Below are 25,079 nucleotides of genomic sequence, written 5' to 3'. Positions count from 1 at the left end.
TTGTTTAAGGTTTGAAATGGGGATGGAAAAACATATAAAACAGCATTTACAAAGAAAGGAATTTTAAAAAGCAGTGATAATGAAACATTTTCTTTTTATAAGTATCTTATTCTTTCTTGAAATCATTAACAGCTGCAGTATATTCTGACTAATTACAACTGAATCATAAGAAACACAGCACGATCAAAACCCTAAGTGGTATCAGTATGGTGCAAGTTGATTTTAAACCCTGAAGTTCCACATAATTTGTATTTTATTCACACTTGGATCATTAACTTTTTAAAGACTATTTTTTGGAGCAGTTTTAATTTCACAACAAAATTGAGTGGAAGATGTCCAGATTTCCCATACACTCCTACCTCTGCAAATACAGAGCCTCCCTCTTATCAACGTTCCCTGTCAAAATGAAATAGTTGTTACAACTAATCAACACTCATGGATACATCGTTATCTTCAAAAGCCTATCGTCTACAATTGGGTTCATTACTGGTGGTGTAGATTCTATGAGTTTGAACAAACATATAAAGGGTATCAATACATTATTACATCATATACATCAATATATCATATAGAATATTGTCATTGCCCCCGAATCCTCTGTACTCTGCCTGTTATTTATATGTGGCATTAATTTTACAGAAAGAAATGAGTGTTAAATTTCAGTTACTGTATTTTCTAGAGTAGTTTACCACTGTGGAATATTTTAAAAAATAATAAAGCATTATTAATTATTACTAAGATTACATGGCTACATACTGGTGGAATTTACCTTAGCATTATCAGCAGAAATGAAAAATAATTTCTAGAGAAAATTTTTTCCTTAATAGCAACAGCTCATTATTTTTAGGAAGTAATTTATAAACAAAGGTGTATTCTTTACCTATGAAATTGTCAATTAAAGAACTGAGGGTGGCGAGGAGTGGGAGAGAAACGTTATGAAGGCTAACCTCTGTACTCCAGCCTACTGGTAAATGTTAATCACATTTCAAAAATGCCTGCAAAGAAACATCGAGATTGGTGGATGGCCAAAAACTGGGTGCCATGACCTAGAAAAGTTGGCATGTAAAATCTGCCATTACGTACACCAAGAGAGGTAAATTTACTTAGCTATCTAGTAAATAGATTAACACCTTATTTGTCTGACCCTTAACCCTTTCCTTTGCAAAACACCTCTTTTCCTGAGTCTATGCTCTTAAATTGTGAATTTATAGGACTCTCTAGGGCCCAGGGACTAGGAAATGTAGGAAATATTTCATCCCATTCTCCCATGTCCATCAGCTATTGTCAAGGGCCAAGGCTTATGGTGGCCCAATCTTGTGATAAATGTGTAGAGAAAGCATACACTACAGTGGCACCCTGAGTACATATACTGCCTTGTCAAGGACAACAAGAGTCAAACCTGGAAATCAGTTCCATACTCTGCATAATTATGAAGCAGATTAGGACATTTAGACTGTAAATGCCGTATAGAGTGAGCTAAACCCAAGAGTGCAGGATTAGTTTAGCAAACAACAACAATTTGATCTACCTTTAGATTTTCCAAGGTATCCAAAACCAGAAGCTGTACTAGAAAATGTAAAAACAGCAGAGAATGATGAAGGCCAGTTTATCATCATCACTTAAAAATCTCTTTTTACTTGATCAAGAGAGTACATCTAAGTACTTGTAAGTCTCTCCTTCAGCCTTAGAATTAATTGTATTCTAGTGTTTGTTACTGGAGTACACAACACTCACTTTCTATACACAGTACATAATGCGTAAGATTCTGATACATTATGGTCATTTTTAAAAGGCAATAAAATGTTATGAGACTGTGATATCCAACAGGTAATTACATTTGAAGACTGAAATTTTCAGCTAGTCAATTAAAGTAATATTTCCTTTTTCACCCTGAAACTAGTGTATGTGGCAAAGCCACATACTTATTAACAAACCATTACCTTCTACCCAGAGGGAAAAAACTGTGAGCTGGGAAAATGTGCCATGACTATATAATTTTAAATGAATTCACTGGTATCTGTTGCCTTTTAAAGAGATTCTCAGAACTCATCTGGAACTTTTTACCTCCCTAGGTTTCCATCTAGTTCCTTTGTACCTTTTAACTAAATTTCAGCCTAATCTTTCTTGTGAAGTATCTCCTTACAAAGCTACTTTTTTTTTTTTGGTACCGGGGATTGAACTCGGGTCCTTGCGCTTGCGCAGCAGGCGGCAAAACCACTGAACTAAATCCCCATCCAACAGTTACTTTCTGTATCAGTCAGCTTTCCTATTTTTGGACAATACTCACCACACAATGTAAAGGATGGAAGGTTTGCTTTAGCTAATGGCTCAGTGGTACTCAGTCTATGGTTGGCTGGGTCCAAGGCAGGAACATTATGATAGAAGGGTGTGGCAGAGCAAAGCTTCATAGTTCATGGTAGTTTGAGAGCAGTGCAGGGAACACTCCAAGGTCATGCCTCCATGACCCACTCTGACATGTCCAGGAGCATGCTCTACTAATCTGCTAGGCATTTCTTAATTCAATGAAATTAACATATCAGGATTAAGTGTCACAATTTGGCAATGTTGTACCTATCACCCTGTTGTGTAGCCATAGAAATAATGGCTGACATAGATACTACTGTATCAGTATCACCATTTAATACTCTAAAATTTTTAAAGTTATGGTCATACACTCTAGATCTGAATATCTTTGTCGAATTCACCTTTTAATTGGCAATGACAGTTTCTCCAGTGCCTTTTTGGCTATAGAAGATAGATGTGCTGTCACCCTAGCATTCATTTCTCTGTGCTTCTTTTGGAATGTTTTAAACCACATTTCTATTATTAAAATTTCTAAACTGTCAAGAATAGTGAAAGAATATACTGCAATGAACACATAGTCAACATCCAACAACCTATATTTGGCAGTTGACATCTGCCGTATTTGCCCTATTTATCTATCTATTTTGCTTGTTGAACAATTGAAAATTAGTTTTGGAGATAATATGTCACCCTTAAATATTTCAGTATTCATACAAAAATAAGAATTCTGTTACTTAACTATAATACTTTTCATTCCTAAGATAATTAATAATTTTAAAAATTAATTTTATTGGTACATTTTAGTTATACGTAATGATCACATCATAGAGAATTTGTACCTGTACATAATATATCTTGATTCTTCTTTTTTTCCCAATCCATAAGGAGGGGGAGAGGGGTTAATGATTTTTTAATTAAGTGATGTTTAATTAGTCTATCTAATCAGCCAATTTATCAATTTATCCAGTTTTCCCCCAAATACCCTGACAAATGCTTTCAAACCAGGGTTCAGTCTATGCACATATATTTAACTTGGTTATTATATCATTTTAGCTTTGATTTGTCTAGAATAGTCTACTTTATTTTGATCATGATACAAACTTCTTTTTTTTCCCCCTGTGATACAAACTTCTTGATGATATTAGGACAATTGTTTATAAAACATGAAGAGGCATAAGATGGCAGGTTTCTCTTCTACTGATATGCCAGATTAGATCACTTATTGTGTGATTATTACTGGATTTGTCCATAGAAGGTCTGCCTTTTCCCTTTGCAATTAGTAAATAAACCATGGAGAACGTATTGTGCATTCCCCAGTGACCTTTTGCCTAAGCATTTATCATTCTTCCATAATCCTGGATGGGAAAAATTGTCGCAATGGGATTACAAAATTGTTTTTCTTGAATAATATTGTTGCTTCTACATTAATTTTTTATAAAGAACTTTCAATGATATCTATTAACCCATTTATGCTAAAGTTTGCAATTTTCTGAATTTTTGCATGAAATTTATGTGTTATCTAGAAAAATTCAAGTGACAAAAATTGGAAGAGAAATTTTTTTATTATGTTCTATTGTTATGTGCTGTTCTAAAAATGGAACACTAAACATAAAAGGATTAATAATAGTAATAGCTATTTATCTTTCGTAAAGAGTTTTCAGTAGTGAAGTGGGCATGGGTAGCAGTTTCTCTCCGAAAGAAGAATATCCTTAATTATTTTCCTTTCATTATCAACTTTTAGATTGAAACATTTGTTTAATAATAACCTCTGCTAGCCATGTCTTTCTCCTCTTTCTCCTCCTCTTTCTTTCCTCTGCTTCTTCCTCTTTCTCCTTTAACTTTTGGAGAATGGTGAAATTGTAAATTTTTATATACTTAGTGTTTTACTATCAATGATACTGCTACAAAACACATTTATACATACATATATCTTTTCCACATGCATGTTTCTAGCTAAATTTTAACATGAGAGGTTTTTAATTTTACCTTTACATTGTATCTCTTTCATAGTAAAATTTTTGTTTTCTATAATATTTGTTTTAACCTATCATATAAATTGTAATATTATATATGTTTCAGTTATAGTACTAGTATTTCTATTAACAATGAAACTATTGATTGTAACTTAAGGTTTATTTGAAGTGGTTTTTTTTTTTGCTTATACTACATTTTAAAATTGTATTCTCAAAAGTAGAATCAGAGTGTTGTGTTAAAAGTCATTTGAAATTATTTTCTTCTTGAGTTGTGTTACTAGTTTTAAATAGATTTCTTTAATTCTATTTCGTTTCCATAGTGTTTAACTTTTTTGTTTTTAAACTGTTTAATGTATAAGGTATTTATATAGTTCAGAAGTAAAAATTACATACAAAGGTAGACACAGAGAATTTTTGTTTCCTTCTAGCCCTTATTTTATCTTTCCTGTCGATATGCTTTGTTCCATTACACAGTACTCCCCAGAATCCATGGGGCATTTGTTTCAAGACCTTCACGGATGCCAAAATTTGCAGCTATTGAGGTCCTTTACATAAAAATGTGTAGTATTTGAATGTAACCTATGTATATCCTCCCATATACTTTAAATCATCTCTAGATGATATGAACACCTAATACAAGTGTTATGTAAATAGTTGTTACACTGTATTGTTTAGGGAATAATAACAAGAAAAGAGTATGTGTTCAATAGAGACAAATTTTTCACAATATTTAGGATCTGTGGTTGAATAAATCTGCAGATGCAGCCTCTGTGACTATGGAGGGATGACTGTGCTCTTTTCTGCACTTTGGTTTTTGCTCTTAACAAAACATTGCAAACATTACTGGTAGTTTTCATTTCCTTGAAGACCTGCAGAATATTTCATTGAGTGTATGTGCAGTTTCTCCCACCTTCACTGTTGATGACATCTAAATTACTTTTAGCCTTTTACAACAGTAAATAATCTTGTGCATATGTTGATTTGTATTTGTGGAGCTGTGTCTTTTTGGAAAGATTTCTGGAAGTAAGTTGTCTAGATCAAAGGAAAATATGAACATAATTTTTATTTTTAAAATTAATTTTATTGATACATTTTAGGTATACAATATAATGACATTCTTCATTAGAAATTTGTACCTTTACATAATAATCTTGGTTTTTATTTTTTCCCCATTCCCCTGCCCTCCCTTCAACCCCTCCATCCCTCCCTATTTACAAAGACTTTATTTCCATTTTTTCATTTTCTCATATTAATTCCATTCCTTCTTTCTTTCCCCTACCCCTCCCACTTCCCCTTCGCCTTTGCTCCTTTTCTTCCTATTTCACATTATCTGTTATACCTTTTGGTCCTTGTTTATGCTTTCAGTTTCTCACACCAGAAAAACTATTCTGTATTTACATGTGTGTCCTACTTACCTCATTAAAGAGTATCGCCTCAAGGTGCATCCATTTAGCTATAGATGTCTCTAATTTCTCAATCTTTATGACTGAGTAGTACTCCATTTTACAAACAAAAACAAAACACAACACATTTTCTTTATCCAGTCTCCAATTTATGGGCAATTGGGTTGTTTCCAAGCTTTAGCTATTACAAACTGTGCCACTATAAACATGGGTGAGTATATATCACTGTGGTATGATTCTTTTAATTCTTCTGGGAAGATACCCAGCAGTGGAATAGTGGGGTCAAATGGGACTTCCAGTCCTAGTTCTTTGAGGTATCTCCATACTGATTTCCACAGTGGTTGCACCAGTCTACACTCCCACCAGCAGTGGAGTGGGATTCCTCTTTCCCCACAGCCCTGCCAGCATTTGTTATTGGTTGATTTCATGATAGAAGCCATTCTTTCTGGGGTGAGGTGGAATCTCAGTGTTGTTTTCATTTGCATCTCTCGAATGACCAGTGATGTTGAACATTTTTTCATATGTTTATTTGCTATTTCTACTTCTTTGAGAAAAGTCTATTCATTTCAGATGCCCATTTTTGGATTGGGTCTTTAAATTTGGGAGGTCTGATTTTTTTAAGTTCTTTATATATTCTAGAAAGTAGACTTTTGTCTGGTCAAAATTTTTTCCCACATTGTGAGTTGTCTCTTTATGCTGTTGGTGGTTTTTCTTGCTGTGCAGAAGCTTTTTAATAAGATGAGATTCTACTTGTTGATTGTTTATGCTAGTTCACATGTGACTGAGGTTTTGTTCATGAAATCTTTTTCCTACGCCAATGTCTTCCAGAGTTCTACCTAACCTCTTTTCCAGCTGGTTTAGTGTTTCTGTTTTAATATTTAGATCTTTAATCCATTTTGATTTCTCTTTAGTGCATGGTGAAAGATGGGGATCTAGTTTTAATCTCTGGCAAGTTGAAACCCAGTTTTTCCAGCACCATTTATTAAAGAGCCTATCTTTCCTCCAGTGAAGATGAGATGACTGTGCCTGGAGTCATTTCTGCATCTTCTAATCTGTTCCACTGGTCCTCAGGTCTTTTTCTTTGCCAGTACCATGCTGTTTTTATCACAGTAGCTTTGCATCTGCTCTGGTCCACACTGGCTTCTCACTGGAATCTGTGCACACTTACTGATGGTATCAGGGCAGACCTCTGGCTCCATAATTGTTAATATTTTCTTTGCTTAAATTCTTTTATTGGTACATTTTAGGCATAGAATACATTTACATTTATCATTGGGTGCTTGTACCTGTACATGATGTATCTTAGTTCTTATTTTTTCCCCGTTACCTGTGTGCCCTTCACCCCCTCCACCCTTCTCTATTTACATAGACTTTGTTTCCATTTTTTCCTTTTCTCATAATTTTTCCTTTACCTTCTTTCCTTTCCCCTGCCCTTCCCACTTTCCCTACCCCCTTGGACCTTTTCCTCCTATTTCAAATTATCAACTATTTGTTTTCATCGTTTTAGTCCTTATTTACACTATCAGTTTCTCACACTAGAGAAACTGTTCGGTATTTACACATGTGGGTCCTATTTATTTCACTTAAGAGTGTGGCCTCAATGTGCATCCATTTAGCTATAAATGTCTCTAGTTCGGTCATTCTTTATGGCTGAGTAGTACTGCATTTTATAAAAAAAAAACCTCACATTTTCTTTATCCAGTGTCCTGCTGATGTGCACTTGGGCTGTTTCCAAGCTTTAGCTATTACGAACTAAGTTTTAATATATTGATAAACTCACTGTCAGAGAAGGTGTACCATTTTGCACTCCCATCAGTAATGTATAGAGCTTCAAGTGTTGCCTGCAATGCAAAGACCCCCCACACACACTAAAGGTCAGTCCTTCTGAAGTGTGCTGAGCTCTAGGAACACTGCATCAGATCTTTTTCTGTGAAGTAAGTTGGGGCTATTTTTCATGGTTCATTATTTGTCCTGATTTCAGTAATGATGCAATCTGCCACACTCTCAGTCCTTTTGGTTCAATTTCTCAATCTTTTCTATTATTGTTTCTGTGCTTTGAGTCATAGTCAGGCTCTCTCCCCCTCAGGTTATAATAGAATTCACTGTGATTTTCCTAGAATTTATATGCTTGCATTGTTATATTTATACAAATTAATCTTGGAATTAATCTTGAGATAATGTGTGAGGTAAAATTCATGTTTTTCTTTTTCCAAATGGTTATCAAGCTGTATCAATACCGTTTATTCTAAAGGTCATCTTTCCTTCTAGCAATATGTGATGCCATGTATATCATATACCTAATTTCCATAAACACCTGAGTCTATTTCTGGACTCCATTTGTTTCCTTGTCTTTCTGTCTATTCATGGATCAACACCACACTGTTTTAATTATGGAGGCTTTGTACTGGAGGGACTAACAAGCAGAGGATTGGTTACACAGGTGATGGAAAAGTAAAGAAGCCGAACTGGACCAGTGGACTCCATCAGCATTCCTGGGATCGGAAAAAAAGGGGGGTGGTGGTATAGTATTATCAGAGCTAGGGGTCAAAGAAACCAAAGATACTATGGAACCATAGATAAGAGATGCCCAGGAATGCAGACCCTTTCCAAGGCTGACAGAGAGGGAGGGGGATACCTTGGCTTCTCCATTCCTAGTACCTCCCAGTCTTTTCCAGCCCACTGAGACTCCGTCAGCTGATTTGGCAGTCTCATGCTATGGATAAGAACAGGAGAAGAGCAAGGACTGAATCTTCACACAAATAGGTCTGGGTCCAAAAATCCTAATTTTCTTAGTCCCAGAGCTACTTATGTTGCTAGTGTGAAGGACTTTTAAAGTTGTTTTTCTCTTTTGTTATTGCCTTTTAATTTTCCAAAGCAATTTTGTTTCAGTATGATCCCTATCTTAAGCAATCTATTTTTCCTCCTTTATAATCAAACTTCCAAAGAAAACTTATATGACCTAGAGGGCCCCTTCTCTAGGAGAGGTGCCCCACAGAGACTACTCTTCTCTTGCACACTGAGTTCCTTCCTAGCAATTCTCTGGCATCCAGCATACTGGTTCATTGGGTCTCAGGTCTACTGTAAATATTTTCTCTCTGAGGGAACCCATAGACCCAGGCAATTATGGCCTTTGTCTCATACCCTGTGCCTCAAAGACCCTGATCCACATGGGCCCTCATCCCCGTTACTCATCTTTAGGTCCTCCACAGCTGTCTACTCTGCACCTGGTTATCCATATGTCCCCTTGGAGCTCTGGAAGTCATGCACTTCTAGGGATGCCTGGGATCCTGGCCCGGCATGCCATGGCCAGTCCCTCTTCTAAGAAGATAGGCTGGTAAGCGACTCCTTCCCAGTGACCACTATAGTATGTCTTTGGGGATAACATGAAACTAGTGCCTAGAATAGCCGTGTCATGCTGATTTGGGTGACTCTGGTGTCAGACACAGGGTGAGTCTTAGTGATCTGGGCTACCAACTCTTACTGCCCCTTGGGCTTGAGCTGTAGGCCTGTGTGTTGACTCCTGTGCTCTGTGTCTACCCGTGATGCTGCCTCTGGTCTCAGATGCGTGTGAGCAGCAAGGGCTGTAGGAGGAATCATAGACCCGATGCACTCCCAGCCACTGGCACCCAGTCTGCTCCCCTGCTCCCTCTGTGGGCTCCATGCCACGTAACAAGCAGTCCTTCGGGGATGGCTCTGCTTTCATCTGAGTCTTTTCAACCCTCAGCATCACCAATGGGTCTTTGATCGATATTCTCCCATTGAAACCATGATGTTGTACTCTCCGGCAGATGTATGGATGGGGAGTTGGTGTTCAGTTACGCTGAATGAAGAATGGACATGCCTTTTGCACAAATGGAGACTCTTTTTCCCGCTGCCCATAGCCTCTTGCCTATCTTCCCCACTGATGGTAGTCTGTGGAAAGTGGGAGACTATCAACATCAAAAGCAATCTCTCTTTTAGGAATGTAATGATAGTAAACTAAGTAGTTCAAGAGAAACATGGCGGGAAGATATAGGTGAAGTCTGTGCTATGAAACTACAATCAATAAATTTAACATACCAAAAGGCAAGCTACCATTCACACTTTTGAAATACCCTGGGAGTGATTTGGTCATCATCAGCAAAGCATATGAACATTTGAGAGTCACTGAAGCCATGAAGATACAGTTTCTGGATCTGAATAGGAAGAGGCCGTGGCCAGACACTTCCTGTGAAGTGATTGTACAATAAAAAAGTCCATATCCATCTCTTCCCTACCCATTGTTCTAAACCTGTCCCAGGAAATTACTGTACCTTACAAGAGTACATGAATGTGTAATACATTTTAAATCAAATATAGATAGATACATAGATACATAGGAGGCTGTAAGACAAATTCTTTGACCAGGGTCTCCCACACCTTTAAGGATGTTCCCAATTGGGCTTTTTTCTTTTGGGAGATGCTTGGAAATGGGAGTCAGTTCACATGAAAGTGGGAGAAATATTCATTTGAGACCAAGGTGGGCTCCAGAGCTCCTGCCCTTTTAAGAGGAGGGGACCTGACTGTAATATGCAGCATGCCTCATTTCTCTCTTATACATCCAAGTCCTCTCCTAATTTCCTAGGTGAGGGCTCTGGAGCTACCTTTGGTGTCCTCAAAGGAATATTTCTCCTCTTTATGTGTAAACTGGCTTCTATCTGCAAATTATTCACTGGTATGTGTTATGGTGATTTTATTTGCTCTCTGTGTTTGATCTGAAAGTTTCATTTGATAATGAGGGAATCAGAGTTGGCAGCTTATATTATCTCATGGGAATTGAAACCCAAGGGCAAATCCAGGTTTTGTAGGGCCTGACAGTTATGCAATTTTAGAGGCATACTTTAAGAAAAAGAGCATGTTTGTAATTAGTTCCAGGCTCTCAAAGGTCTTGGTGTAAGCAGTCATCTGAAGCTTAAGTTTCATAAACTATTTATAGTGATAATGCCTCAGCCAAAATGCCAACCTTTTATTTAAGATCTTAGTGTAGATTGTTGTCTTTATCACTTCTAAATTTTATCTTGTTAAATATCTTGAGAGATTTATCTGTTGTGCTCTATATTCTTTACTCTTCTTGATTTCATTGTCATTTGCAAATCATAGATTTCATCTATATTTTCATTTAAGTCACTGGGAAAGCAATGAATAAGTCAGCTGAAGATTTTACTAATAGATCTGTACTGAAATATTTGTTACTAAGAAAAACAATCTTTTCCTTATTTTGCTATCTACTTTCTATATTCTTTGAAGGGGACATTCCTATCCTATTATTTATCTTTCTTTCTAAAAGTGGAAATTGGCAGGTCTGCTAAATAGTTATTTCCAAAGCATTTCTTTACAGGGTAGATAAAAGGAAAGGTATTTTGTGTTCATTGGTCATAATGAAAGAAGGGGGAAAATTCACTTAATCGTTGCAAAATATTTGACTATTTGAGAGCATATTTGTAACAATGTTACAAATTCTAATAATTCTCAAACATCATTGAGATGTGCAATTTGACCTTAGTGAGAATCATAATTATTTAGCTCAAGATCAACTTAATTTGAATATGTATCTCACAATTTCCTTAAGTAATCAAATATGAAAAAAATAACAAAGACATCTTCAGAGTTCATTATTTGCCTACTCCTAGACCCCTACTGAGATAAAATATATCTTCTGGAGGTGATTGAATTTTTCAGGAGAGAAAACATAAAAATTAGCAGGTAAGTTAATTTATTCTGTTAAAATATGTATCTCTAAAAGTTACACTGAAGCTTAGTAGGTAAAAAATACATATTTTGGAAATAAAATTTCAAAAACTCGATAGATATTTTCATAAATATGTAGTATAATGTGTTAAGAGACCAAGGTAAAACACTCAAGTTGTTTCTAACTACATAGCTTTGGATATGACATTCAGTATCTCTAAATAAGGCACATGACCTTAAAGGGCCTTTTTCTACTCATTAGAGCGTACCTTAACACAGAGAGTTCAAATTCTCAAATCATATTTCCTGACCTGTAGCCTCCTACCTTCAGTAAAGTATGTACTTGCCTTTGCTGCACAGTAAGGATAATGATAGCTGCTACCGCCTAGGCTTTTTCTAAATGAAGACTGAGTGAGATAATGCATGTAGAGATGGTGTACAATAGTCTTTCAGCAGAGAGACTGGCAGGTAATGAGGGCTCATTCGGCATTGGCAATTACTAGACTTTATTGTGTCAAGTTATTTTCTAGGTATAGATAAAATTGCTCAGGTTGCAGTTACTGTAAAATGTCCCGCTCATGTGAACATGTTAATAAATTTTAGGAATGTGCTATTTTATTTCAGTGAGCTGTATTATCAATGTCCTTGTGGGTTCTCCAAGATATTGTCTATAGTAATGTTGATTATTAGGATTTTTTTCATAATTACTCCAGATTTATAATGTTTTTAGAAATGTCTAATTACCATCCTCTCTACAGTGTATATATGTTTATCTTGTCCTTTTTCCAGACATTTAGAATTTACATAGAAAACTTCATCTGTTGATGTAACGGCATAGTGATCTGCTTGATTACTTATGAGAATGGGAAGGAATGTGAAGATAAAATACAGCACATACAATTGAAAATAAATTTTTCTTTGAAATTAATTGTAGTTAAATATTCATCATTTTCCCTAACCCCCATCCTCATTACAAAACATAAACAAATCACCAGTTAACTACATAATTTTAGAGGTTTTTATAATGAATTTTATTAAAGTGTTTCATATAGATATTCAAATGTTGTCTTTAGACAAAATTCACTAAATCATATTGAAGCTAACTTACCAGCCAAATATTGATGATATATTGACAATAGTGCCTTCTGAGTAAACACAAACTTTTTATCTGTTGCACCATTAACACCGTACCATTAATTGTGACAAATAGCTTCAGAGATACATTATTAACTTTGCTATAAACATACCTTTTCTTTTTCCTTCCTTTTTCCTCTAAATTATTTTAGCTGATACAGTAAAATATCAGGCACTGAGGACTGAACAAAAGCCCTGATAATAACAGGAGTTTCTTAATAAAGTGTTTGGAATAACACATTCAAAAATAGTTTCTTCTTATAAAAAGTACAACTAGTACTTGATTAGTTAGCTTTTTCTGCGGCAACAAACCACAGACTCTTAGTGGCCCACAACAGTGAATACTTATTTCTTGCTCACAGGTTTGCAGGTTGGCCGGACACTACTGGGTCAGGCTGGGCTCAGTGGGTGTGGGTCACTTCTACTCCACTTCACTCAAGAGACCGAGGCTCAAGAAAATCACTATTTGGGGCATGGTGTTCTTACAATAGAGAGCGTGATCTTAAGAGAATAAGGAGAAGCCTGTAGAGCCCCTCAAAGCCTCTCCTTGGATAACCGCCCTGTTCCTTCTACAACATTTCACAGATCACAGCAAGTCAGAGGGCCAAACCCAAAATCAGTGAGCAAGAAATTTCACTTTGTCCATAGAGAAACTAAGCTGAAGGTCAAGATGAATAACTATGAGCATGGAATGCCACCTTCTGTACTATATAATTTAGTTTAAGACATTTGACCTCCAGAAAGCCCTGGATTCATACTCAAATCATTACATCTTTTTATGTATAGAGTAGAACCATCGAATTTTAGTGATTTAGAAGTAGGAAGGACTCTGAAAAGTCTGTAATCTTCTTGCTTCTTTTTACAGATAACTTAATGTAGCCTGAAGACATCAAGTGTCTCTTGCCCATCATTGCTTTCTTTTAGTGGCAGAGATGGACATGAAACCTAGAGTGACATCCTCTACAAATCAATGCATTACGTTGCCCATTGGTTAGTACTATGCTATCCCATACTAGGTACTCCGAGGAGTGAAAAAGTGTGAAAATTTCAAGGCAGTATAGAAAAGTAAGAGTTTACCATAATTTTCTTCTCAGCCTAGAAATAGTTAATAATTCAATTTCAGTTCTGCTAAAATTAATTGACCATTTAAGTGAGATAGATTCTGCTCTAAGCTGTACAAGTTAAAAAGTTAACACTTCATCACCAAAACCACTGAGAGAATAGAAAATGAAGATGGGAGGAAGTACCATTTATATTTTTATTATTATCAGGAAATATAAAATAAATAAATATAAGTAAGAGTAGTTTACACTAAGATTAACTGTACTGCCTGACATAAATATATAAAAACCAGAATCTATTAAATGTTGAGCACCCTTGAACAATCGTTTTGTTGGGGGTGTTTGGTCAAAACGGTTTTATGACATCATATTATGCATTCCCATTACAGAAAATAATTGGTATCTCTCTGAATATAAATACTTTTTAAAGATATATAATTGATTACACAGAAGGAAATTATTTAAAGCCTCTTTTATGTCTTTTTTTTTGTATTGGGGATCGAACTTGGGTCCTTGCCCTTATGAGGCAGGTGGTGGAACCACTGAGCTAAATCCCCTGCCCTCTTTTATCTCTTTGAACAATAAAAAATCATTTTCAGAAACCTCAACTGTCTTATAAAAAAGAATAATTGTATCATTTTGGTGAGCTTAATTTTTCTTGCCCTTGGCACACTTGGCTCTAAATATTTTTTTCAATCTTTTAAAAATAATTATCTCTGATTTAGTGCAAGTCACTTGGGAAGCAAGCAATAAACCTAGAGAATAATGTCTGTCAGGCTGTCGACTTGAACAGCTCTCTAGGATAGGTACAACTAGAAAAGAACGATATGAAAAAGGCCCCTAGCATGTATGCTAAGGATAGATAACAGATGCAGAAATAGTAGATTAGTTCAGATCACGTGCCTGAATTGTAGAGAGGATGCAGAAAGCTGGATAATAGAAATATTTCATTATTAGCCTTCAAAGCAAATCAGAAACTTTTATTAAGGCAACTTGAATGAATGAGTAAATGAATGAATAAGATATATTTAGGAAATTTTTAAAAACAGCAGCTTCTTCATTTCAATATATCCTGATGTTTTTGCCTGGCTAATAGTCTTTCTACTTTAGTTTTCCTTTCACTTTCGGCAGCAAGCTTTCCTTTCTCCCTCAAGTTGCAACTAGTGGCTGTGCATAGCACCATCTACTTGCCCATGATAGCTTCTCTGAAAGAGAATTGCCTGCTTGCTTGTCCAGGACTACCTCTACATGTGCTTAGCCCCACAAAAAAGGAACCATATCAGTTATCATGCATGCTAGGAAAGTGCTCCACCGCTCACCTGTACTCTCATTCCCTATTTTGCCTACCATTTTATACCTAGTACCTTGCACAATTCCTGGCAAGGAAAATACATTTAGACATCACAAGTATTTATTGACTGAATGAAGTATAATGGAGTAGAACATGCATGCATGTGTGGATGTGTGTGTGTGGTGCACGTGTGTGTATATGTTCATGTGTTCATGCATAAATGGAGTTCAGGGATTTCCCTATGAGATATTAAAATGTATTTAACTTAAAATATTACAAACTGTGATAATAATGAAGTTTAGAAATCCATGGAACTTAATAGAATTTCAAAGACTACTACAGGTAAACATATAGTGACTTAAACTTATGCCTTTAAAAGTTGTAGTACTAGTAGAATGTAGATATCTATGCAACTTATTAGAACTCAATGACCCTACTCAATATGAAAATATAATTCTATATATTTTATAAAGACCAATATACCATGGGAAGAATGAATTATTGTACAAATGATACTGAGAACAGTCACTATATTTAGGAAGTAAAGTAGAGTTAAGTTCAAAATGCCCTTGAATAAAGTAGGGGTGATATGTTTATTGATATCTACATGGGGAAAGATTTCTAGTGATAAAAGCATGGAGTTAATCACAAAGGAAGGAATCAATATTACTGCATAAAAATCATCTGAATAAAACAAAGCAGCATGGGAGAATTAAAAAGCTAATAAACTATATCTTAAAATTGAACAAATAGTTAATGTTTTAACAATAAAAGGAGTTCTTTAAAGAAGTTTTTATCATGTACTGTGAATGGAAAATGAACTGTTGCTTTTCTGAAATATAGTTCAGCAAGTGTCAAGATCCTTGAAAATGTTCATACTCTTTCATATAGAAATTGCCCTCATAGGAATTCATCCTATCATAACTAACAATTTGGTTTATAAATGGAGGAATTGTTTTGTAATTTATTAAATATTAAATTCCAGATGTGGATTGGAGACTGAGTTAGATGTTAGGGACCTGACTAAAAACCCATCAAGAAAGGCACTTACACCTCAGGGGAGCAGACAAACACATAACCTGATAATAAGTGCAAGAGCTACTGTTTAAAGAGCTTACGTTTTCTGGCACCAGTCTAGGTCATTTTCCTGTATGAAACTTATTTATCTCCCAACACCAGCAGAGTAGGTAGTATCATAATCTTACTGAAGACATGAAAAATAAGTGATTTTTCTCATGATCACTCAGCCGATTGCCTCTAAAATGTTAACCATGATACAGAGTTGGATAGAATACACAGTACATTATTTAAAATGCTAAAATCATGTCAAAATAGTAAAAAGTTAAGAAAGTTAAACTATATTTAATCATATTCAGCCATAAAAACATAATTTTCCAAAACCTTTTAATGACATGGGAAATATTTATGATATAGTATTAAATAAATAACACTGAATATAAATCAACGTAGAGTAAGTAAACCCAATCTTATTATTAAAAGGTATTATAAATAGATATGTATTCTATGCATATGTATGTATACATAAATACATTTATATATACATATTCATCTAACATTTGGCTTCCTCACAAGATTGTGAGTTAATGAGGAGATACTTAGTTGTTTTCCCACTGTACACCTAATTATTTCCACCTGCTTTGATGTAATAGATGTTAAAAAAGTTTTAATTGAATGAATGAATAGCATAATAAGGAAAGGTTCAGAAGTATATATAGTAGTTACCCCTTTTCCATGGTTTGTTACCCATTGTCAACCATGATCTAAAAATATTAAATTAAAATTTCAGAAATAAATAGTTTGTAATTTTTGTATTGTGTATCACACTGAGTAGTGTAATAAAATCTCATGCCATCTCACTGCAGTCCTACTGAGTATGTGAATCATCCCCTTGTCTACCATATCCATGCAATATATGCTACCCTCCTGTTAGTCACTTAGTAGCCTTCTGGGTTACCAGGTAAATGTTGCCACTAGGGCTGTACCTGTGTTAAACTAACCCTTACATAATAGCTGAATGCAATTTAGTTTACTTTCTTGTACCACACAGGGCTTATATTGTGTTATGTTATCACAAGAAGGATGAGTACAGTATGATACATTGAGAGAAAAAGCACATTCATGTAACTTCATTAGAGTATATTGTTATATTGTACATAAAATATTATAATACTGTGATATACTGTTCTGCTTCATTATTACTGTTAATCTCTTATGATGCCTAATGTATAAATTAAACTTGATCATAGATATGTATAGGAAAAAACATTTATATAGAGGTCAGTACAATGTGCAGCTTCAGGCATCCCCGGGGGGGCTTGGAGTGTATCCCCCGGAGATAAGGCACTGCATACCAAAATGCTAGCATTGGTATTCTCTAAACTCTGGAATAATGGAAATAATGTTATTTCATTGTGAGGATTTTCAATATTTCCCAAATTCTCTACAGTGAACATGTATAGATTTAACTGAATCATGTTTTTAAGAGTTAAACAGATTATAATGTAAAAGGGAACCTATGCTTAAACAAAATTAACAACCATCTGTCTTACTTTAGTCATCAGTCTACTGCAATATAGAATACTGAAACAAATGATATTCCAAGATTCTTGTGAGATGTGGGTTACCTGGTGGACCAATTATCAATTTATAGTCTCTCAGCTACAAATTTATATACTACTGCATGCTCTCCAAAAATGAAGATAAGCCCTTTAAGTTCTTTCCTTTGCCAGACTGAGAAATGTTAAACTTTGTCAGCTGGAGGCACTGGAGGAAGGGATTTTCTTCCTGGACCAAGCGTGCTACCTCAGCAAGCACCAAAGCGTGAGCAGCTGTCATTGAATCAGGCTCAGCTGTCCATGGTGGTCAACAGCACCCACCAGCCTGCTCTTACCCCAGCACCCACCTGGGACACTTTCATCATGGAAAGACACCACCTTATAAATAGTTTTCTCTAGCATCTTAGACAGCAGGCTTCCACCAAGTTCTGGAGGGCAGATCTTCAGCTACTTTCTCCACAGCATTCTGTTCAGCGGTTGCCACTCCATAAGCCATGGCTGTGCCCTGAGTGATGAGGTCGGGTCTCCACGTGAGGGTGGGGGAACATCTTCCTGGGTCTCTACTTCAGTCCTTGGGACATGGCTACTCATTATATCTGCTCTTCCTACGCTATAAAGAGAGGAATATCTTCCAATGTATATTCCTATATTTAAAGATAGGATATTTTCCAATCCCCTGTTATAGTTAAGAATTCTTCATATACCAAATTCTTTCTGTTCAATTGACAACGTGGTTTCTGTCCTTTCATTGAATCCAGACCAATATACCTGGATCTTTCTGATTTCAAAAATTTTATTACAATTTCCATCCTTCTCTCTTCAAAGTAAAGGATATAATTGCAATACTGCGAGGGGTATTTGATACAGAGGCCAAGGGCCATAATTATTCAAATATGGAAAGATATAGTCCCCTCAAAGTATATAAAATTCCAAATAAGAGAATAGATATATGGGGTGAGCTGGCTAAGTACTGCTTAAGCAGAGAAGGAGGAGATGTAAAGTATTAAGAAAAAATATCCCTTTCAACAGTGGCAAACAACATGAAAGGATGGCTATTTGCAAACAAGGTATTATAGGGAGCAAACTGTCAGAAGACAGAAGGAAGACTATAAACAAGAAATGGAATCTAAATCTTCATTCAGGGGACATCGCGTCAGAAAGCCAACCTAACAGATGTCAGCTCCTTTTGCAGGCCAGCAGGGCTTGAATAATTCTGAAAAATACAATTCTCTCAAATGAGTGTAGCTCATCTTTTACTTAGAAAACAACTAAAAAGTCTTTAAAAAGAATAGACTAAGCCTAAATTTTTCTTAAGGGATAAATTACCAAGGAGAAAAAAAAGGGAATAAGACTTTGTAAATGCAGATCTGAAGTGATTATTAAAATGAACTACAAAGAGAAATTTGCATCAAAATTAAGGAAGTGTAGCACTAATTTGGTGGAAGTTATTGTGATGGTTGAGCAGTTGCACTTGTTTAGGCCTTGCACTGCTAGGTTTAAAATTGTGGATCAAGTAAGTGGTCATTTACAAAGATTTTTAGATAAAAGTTTTATCAATTAAAAGGATTATACATGTAACATTATGGGATAGAGTGCATATAATAAGCTCTCAATAAACATTAACTATAATGCTATAAGTTTTTAAGAGTAATACAGCTAAAGGTCAAACTGACCTTTAATATATTATTAATTTGTTCAAAATGCTTTGAGCTTTTTCTTTAAAGAAGCTACTATACTAGGAGTTGTGAAATATACATATATTGTGGGAAATGCTAATCCCGTCTCAGCCTATTTCCCTATCCAAAGCTTGTAGGTATTACGCTCCTATTTAGAGAGTGCCTTTTATATGCCAGACACTATACTATATCATCTTGCTTAATGCTCACAATGAGGAAATATTGAGGCCCAAAAAGGTTAAACATCGCACAAAAAGGTTCAGAAGCAAACTCTAAATCCAAATCTTCTTTGTGAACCACATACTTCCCCCACTGTATTTATGGTTTCTGTGCATCCAAAATCATACAAGAAACATTTTTATATGTTTTCTAGGCTCTGTCCAATAGAACAACTTGGGTAGAGCCCAGCAATTGCTACACTACTTTGGGACATCCATAATGAGGGAAAGGGACTGTGGCTCATTTCAAACTCCCATGACATATTACTAAAGATTCCATATCTAGTTATATGGGTCCATTCATTAATAGTCTTTGAATAGAGTACATTACATTGTGCTATTATTTAACTTATGTTTACTGTTTTGTTCCTAAGACTTTTGTGATAGTTTTTTGTTTTGTTTTATCTTGCACAAAGCAGGAGAGAACTCACTGTGCCAACGAGGAGCTTAGCTGAAGTAAAGTTAAGATGTATAAACACTGATTCATCCTTTCTTCCGATTGTCATCCTGGTAACATCCATAGAAAAGAAAATTAGTTTAGTATTCACTAGTGGCCTCCATAACAGTATAAAGTAGATGTTTCAGGTGGTAGAATTTTAGAGAAAGAAAAGTAGGGTCTGATATAGAAAATGAGAGTACATTGCAGATAGATTCGATCTTTTTTCCACTTCCTCTGAGAACTGATACTAAAAACTAGAGAAGAACGCAATTACCTAGTGTCATTAAGGGAATATTCCATAGAGGAAATAAAGGGGTCTAAAGCTGAAAACCTAAAGAACAGGAAGGTTCAGGAATAAGGATGAAGCAATCAAAGTGAAGGAAAAGAATGACAACACTGGGGAACTGATAAGGCTGTGTGAAAAGGGTCAAAAGGAAATTAGAGTGACCAAAGTTGTGATCTCTGCTTTGGAATTCTGGGAATGGAGATGAAACTGGTCAGAATACCTAAAGTATTGAAAGCATCAGCAGAGAATTTCCATCTAATTTGATATGGCCCAAGGAATGCATGCTGGTTATTAAATATTAAGTGACATGAGAAAACCAGTGGGTTACAAGATAGTAATAGTCAATATCATTTATTATGTGGCTACCATATGTCAGGATTTTTATACATTGCCTATGTGCCATAAATTGGCAGGGTTGGTATTATCTCAGTTTTACAACAAGGAAACTATGACTTAAGGGATTTCCCCAAGAGTTTACAGATAAAATGAAGCAAAGCCAGCATTTCGCTCACCCGTATCTGAATCTAAGCACATCACACTTTGATGTCTTGCATGAGGTTGGTCTGGCATCTTCGAAAGACTCGTACTGAGAGAGGCAAAGATTCTGCTCAGGAAAAACATACCTGGGCTTGGGCTAGTGTGGTTCAATTCTGTGTACATGAGACTTGAGATAAGATACCAGTTTGGAGATGAGGAGTCACCTTGTAATTTGCTTTGTAATATGAAGCAAATTATATTGTGAAACCGGCCCTACATAGGGTTACATAGTGAAGTAATTTTTATAAACATTTTTGAGAATTTTTTTATTAAATTCTTTTATTGGTACATTGTAGGTATACAGCACAATTACATTTCTCATCGGGAATTGTACCTTTACATAATGCATCTTGGTTCTTATTTTTTCCCCATTCCTAGCCCTCCCTTCACCCCCTCCATCGTTCCCTATTTACAAAGACTTTATTTCCATCTTTTTCATTTCTCATCATTTTTCCTTTCCCTTCTTTCCTTTCCCCTGCCCCTCCCACTACCCCTACCCCTTTGGACCTTTTCTTCCTATTTTACATTATCGATTATTCATTCTAATCGTTGGTACATTTTAGGTATACAATACAGTGACATTCATCATTGGAAATTTGCACGTTTACATAGTCTCTCTTGGTTCTTATTTTTCACCCTTGCCCAGCCCTCCCTTCAACCCCTCCATTCCTCCCTATTTACAAAGATTTTGTTTCTATTTTTCCATTTTCTCATATTAATCCCATTCCCTTCTATCCTTTCCCCTAGCCCTCCCACTTCCTTCCCCTTTGTCCCTTTTCTTCCTATTTCACATTACCTATTATACATTTAGTCCTTATTTATACTTTCAGTTTCTCACACCAGAGAAACTATTCGGTATTTATACATGTGTGTCCTATTTATTTCACTTAAGAGTATCGCCTCAATGTGCATCCACTTAGCTATAAATGTCTCTAATTTCTCATTTTTTATGGCTGAGTAGTACTCCATTTTATAAAAAACCCACATTTTCTTTATCCAGTCTCCAGTTGATGGGCATTTGGGCTGTTTCCAAGTTTTAGCTATTACAAATTGTGCTGCTATGAACATGGGCACACATATATCACTGTGGTATGATTCTTTTAATTCTTTGGGAAAGATCCCCAGCAGTGGAATAGCAGGATGAAATGGGACTTCCAGTCCTAGTTCTTTGAGGTATCTCCATACTGATTTCCACAGTGCTTGCACCAGTCTATACTCCCACCAGCGGTGGAGCAGGGTTCCTCTTTCCCCACAGCCCCGCCAGCATTTGTTATTGGTTGATTTCATGATAGCAGCCATTCTTTCTGGAGTGAAGTGGAATCTCAGCATTGTTTTCATTTACATCTCTTGAATGACCGGTGATGTTAAACATTTGTTCATGTATTTATTTGCTATTTCTACTTCTTTGTCTGAGAAATGTCTGTTCATTTCAGGTGCCCATTTTTGGATTGGGTCTTTAAATTTGGGAGATCTGATCTTTTTAAGTTCTTTATAGATTCGAGATAGTAGACCTTTGTCTGAGGAAAAGCAGGTGAAGATTTTTTCCCACATTGTGGGTTGTCTCTTCACACTGCTGGTGGTTTCTCTTGCTGTGCAGAAGCTTTTTAATAAGAAGAGATCCCATTTGTTGATTGTTTGTGCTAGTTCACGGGCAACTGAGGTTTTGTTCATAAAATCTTGTCCTACACTGATGTCTTAAAGGGTTCTACCTAACCTCTGTTCCAACTGGTTCAGAGTTTCTATTTTAATATTTAGATCTCTAATCCATTTTGATTTTAGTTTAGTGCATGGTGAGAGATATAGGTCTAGTTTTAATCTTTGACAAGTTGAAGCCCAATTTTCCCAGCACCATTTATTAAAGAGGCTATCTTTCCTCCAGTGAGGGTGTTTGGCTCCGTTATCAAAGATGAGATGGCTGAGTGTGTCTGGCGTTGTTTCTGTATCTTCTACTCTGTTCCACTGGTCCTCAAGTCTGTTTCTTTGCCAGTACCATGCTGTTTTTATCACAGTAGTTTTGTAGTCTAGTTGCAGGTTGGGGATTGTGATACCCCCTGCCATGTCTCTGTTACCTAGAATTGCTTTTGCTATTCTGGGTCTTTTTTGAGAATTTTTTAATTGTGTCTAGAATGGACTCTATAACTAAAATATTTTTTAAAAATCTGTATTCTTTTTTTTTAAGGGAGCTTTTAAACAATTTATTTAACTGAAATGCCATATACTGACTTTCATTTATTTTGATACATCTTGTCCCCAAGGTGATTTAGAGGATCTTTGAGCCAATATAAATGTTTCATAAATATTTGGCCATTTGAGTATATATCTGCACAATACCTCACATCTTTCAGCAAGAAAAACACTAAAGAGTAAAGACCTGACACAGTTAACTGGGTATAATGAGAATCTGCTCCAAATATTTGTTTCTCTGAGGTAAAGCCACCACACACATGTTCAATTAAGAAAACCATCCTTACAACACAGGATCTCTAGGCCTTTTAGAAAACATGGGGTTGTTCCTTTGGCCACATACAGGCGGATCTACAAAAAGGGTGATACTGTAGACATCAAGGGAATGGGTACTGTGCAAAAAGGAATGCCACACAAATGTTACCATGGCAAAACTGGAAGAGTCTACAATGTTACCCAGCATGCTGTTGGCATTGTTGTAAACAAGCAAGTTAAGGGTAAGATACTTGCCAAGAGTATTAATGTGTGTATTGAGCATATTAAACACTCAAAGAGTCGAGATAGCTTCCTGAAATGGGTCAAGGAAAATGATCAGAAAAAGAAGGAAGCCAAAGAGAAAGGTACCTGGGTTCAACTGAAGCGCCAGCCTGCCCCACCCAGAGAAGCACACTTTGTGAGAACCAATGGGAAGGAGCCTGAGCTGTTGGAACCTGTTCCCTATGAATTCATGGCATAAGCTGAGGATGTAGTTCTGCCACGCAGCACCTAAGTAGCGGCTGAATGCCCTAAGCCCTACTTCAAAATAAAAAATCATCCTGTGTTGTAAAAATCTGTATTCTTAGGAGAAATAGTTTCCATATGCATCAGGAGAAACTTACAGGTCAATATGCAAACAAACTTTCCAATGAAAGCTAAGGAACTCAATCTCTGGATGCTTAATCTTTAAGTGAATAATTAATGGATTTGTGAGATCTATCAAAGGCTTTTATAAATGGTAGAATTTTTATCTTCTAATAAGTCTTTTACTTTCTGGAGACAGCCTCCCAAAAAATCTTGTTTTCTTGACAATATGTCCTTCTATTTTGTACACAATATAGATTAAAAACACAAGTCAAATGGGCTCACTTTTAGAAAATGCATTAATTTATCCATGCTTAAAAAACTTGCAAGTTCTTGGCTTGGATTTCAAACACAAGTCTGTCTGATTTTAGAACATGTTTTCTTCTACTACAGGTTAAAATACATAACTCTAAAAAATAAAACAAAATTTAAAACTAAAAATATTTGCCAAGAAATTTTTGGATTTTGAAAACAGTATATTACTTACAAAACTCTTTAATTTTAAATTAAAAGAAACTATTCACCAAAAATGGTTAATATTTGGTATATAGTTAAACGGCCTTCCCACTAAGAGCTGACAATCTTAAGGCATATAGGACTCATTTCAAAATCTGGCTCCTCAGGATCCAAGACACTTGTATGACTAATGTCTCCTCTGTTGTTGTGGTGCCTATTTTAATTCTACAGCACTGACTTTCCTGGCTGCCACTCAGTGGAATTACAAGACAGAGAACATCAAGAGTTCTCCAAAACACTTGCATTCTAGAAATTTTCTGAAAGATGGAATGGTGTGGCTTTTTGTAATTTTGAAAATGACTCATAAACCTAGATTACTGTAAAGGGAGACATTTCTCAAAACAAAATGTCATTACCTTGGAGAAAGAAAGAAACACCTGAGAGATGTTGTTGGGGATGTTGGATTTAGACTGGTAGCTACTAAGACACAAAACACATCCAAAACAGTGACTGGCCGGATGCATTTAGAGACATGGATGTGACCCAACTTTTCTGAGAATCCTCAGCATAAGTGACTATGGTCCTCCATTTATACCATACTTTGGGAGGCTATTTAATTCATTAATGTTTACTTTAAGTCAAATTAGGCCTTCACAAAGTTTAAAGCATTAAATTGTTTTAGAATTCTTTGTTTAAAAAGCGATAGTATATATTTATACACCAATCACATTTCTTTTTCCTCCAGAAAACACTTTGGATCATTTTCCACTTTTTCTTTTTTTCTTTTAATTTTCATGGGAGCTGCTGCTACTTCTTTCGTCTTGCTACCTCCTGCCTAAGCCATGGGATCTCTCCCTTTGACTTCGATTTGCACAGGTGATGGCTTCATTAGGTTTAGTGATTTGGTGTTGACTTTTTTAAAGCTTTTGTTCCTTTTGATGCTTGATTTCCTGGTGAGTGTTCCTAGGTAAACATTTTTATTGTGATGAAGTGGC

General features: G+C 35.8%; 1 protein-coding gene and 1 pseudogene across 23 annotated transcripts in view; both read left to right on the top strand.

The window, feature by feature from the left end:
• The window catches only part of Anks1b (ankyrin repeat and sterile alpha motif domain containing 1B), a 1,083,815-nt gene that overhangs the window by 508,224 nt on the left and 550,512 nt on the right, over nt 1-25,079 (top strand). The gene's annotated exons all lie outside the window — the stretch shown is intronic.
• On the top strand, nt 8,848-23,539 carry LOC147823599 (large ribosomal subunit protein eL21 pseudogene; annotated as a pseudogene).

This window comes from Heterocephalus glaber, unplaced genomic scaffold (genome assembly GCF_053883595.1).
Source record: "Heterocephalus glaber isolate CG9 unplaced genomic scaffold, H.glaber_assembly_v1.0 deba00001572, whole genome shotgun sequence".
NCBI lineage: Eukaryota > Metazoa > Chordata > Mammalia > Rodentia > Bathyergidae > Heterocephalus > Heterocephalus glaber.
This window is presented reverse-complemented; position numbering and strand designations above follow the sequence as displayed.